At 35.9% G+C, this 1496-nt stretch overlaps 2 non-coding genes across 2 annotated transcripts; one reads left to right on the top strand and one right to left on the bottom strand.

The window, feature by feature from the left end:
- Positions 1–283: 283 nt before the first annotated feature.
- trnaq-uug (transfer RNA glutamine (anticodon UUG)) lies at positions 284–356 on the bottom strand. The gene has a single exon. It is a non-coding gene; the product is annotated as a tRNA-Gln (tRNA).
- A 208-nt stretch (positions 357–564) lies between these two features.
- trnar-ucg (transfer RNA arginine (anticodon UCG)) lies at positions 565–637 on the top strand. Its single transcript has one exon. It is a non-coding gene; the product is annotated as a tRNA-Arg (tRNA).
- The last annotated feature ends 859 nt before the right edge of the window (positions 638–1496 follow it).

Raw genomic sequence — 1496 nt, 5'->3', positions numbered from 1 at the left:
ATCTACAAATGCACAGGATGCGATTCACAAATGAATGCCAGGCAAAGTTGTGTTTGTGACATAAACAGATATTTGTGTTTATGTTTTTTTATTTGCAAATCTCATTTTATTTATTTGTGAATTTAATTCATGTTTGTGAAACTTAATTTGTGGATCTCATTCTATTCATCTGTCAATATTTTTAATTTTTGATAATCTCTTTACATTTATTTGGAGATCATAATCTATGTATTTGGAATTAGAAACAATTATCTCCATAGTTCATCTAATCTTTTTAAAATGCCAACCCCAGCAGGACTCAAACCTGCAATCTTCTGATCCAAAGTCAGACGCCTTATCCATTAGGCCACGAGGTCGACAAATTGAAATAATGTAGCGATTGACAGAAAATGGTCAACGAATCGTTCTGTAGAGTCAATCTTTTTAAACCGGGATGAACGATTAGTTCAGAAATCGATCAGGGATGAGTTTCCCAAAAGCGTCATTAGCCAGCTATGATCGTAAGTTACCTTAAACTCTGTAACGACGGAACTTGTTGTGACCATAGTTATTTTTGTTGCCAGAGATCTCGTGGCCTAATGGATAAGGCATCTGACTTCGGATCAGAAGATTGCAGGTTCGAGTCCTGCCGGGGTTGCGATTTTGTAAAGTTATCTGCAGCAACACAACCCGTCAAGATGTCCTGTTAGTTACACGGTAAGTGATCTGTGAAAATAGATATAAGTAAAGCTGTGGTTATCAAACGCATTAAATTAATCCCTTGCATTGTAGCAGTAGGCTACTTGTTCACAAGTCACTCTGGACAAAAGCTGTGCTAAATAAGCAGATGTAAATGCCATTAGTGCACTGTATATACACAGCCGCCTCCGGCATAACTTCATTGTTTGTTAGTCATGCAGAGTTCTGTTTTCCGCATTTGTGTAATCTATGACAGAAGCATTTTAGCAGAGCCTGCAATGACAAAATACAGCAAATTCTCATTTTACTAGAGTTTGAGACAAATCGTTTATTCATTAACATGAATGTGACCCAGAAAAATCTGAAGGATTATAAATTAATGCACATTGCAAAAATATAGTTTACTATCTATAGGATGTTGATTCCTTGATGTTGATTCTGCTCACTAAAGGAACAGATTGAATTATATTATATAGGCCTACTAGACTTTGAATGTAAAATAAAGTAGCTGTCATGTCAATGAGATGCCTCTCAGCTGAAGTGAGAGTGGATCATATAAAGATATCACTGCAGGATTTAGGATGCCAGACATTGAGATTTAAATAATCAATAAGCCATGAACATTCATTAAACGACAATCAAATGTACCATCTGGATAATTCATTGCAGAGGTGGGAGTAAGTCACACATGTGCAAGTCACAAGTAAGTCTCACGTCTTAAAGGGGTCATATGATGCTGCTAAAAAGCACAGTATTTTGTGTATTTGGTGTAATGAAATGTGTTTATGCTTTAAGGTTCAAAAAACACATTATTTTCC

Source organism: Sinocyclocheilus anshuiensis, unplaced genomic scaffold (genome assembly GCF_001515605.1).
Source record: "Sinocyclocheilus anshuiensis isolate Anshui unplaced genomic scaffold, SAMN03320099.WGS_v1.1 scaffold579, whole genome shotgun sequence".
Classification (NCBI taxonomy): Eukaryota; Metazoa; Chordata; class Actinopteri; order Cypriniformes; family Cyprinidae; genus Sinocyclocheilus; species Sinocyclocheilus anshuiensis.
This window is presented reverse-complemented; position numbering and strand designations above follow the sequence as displayed.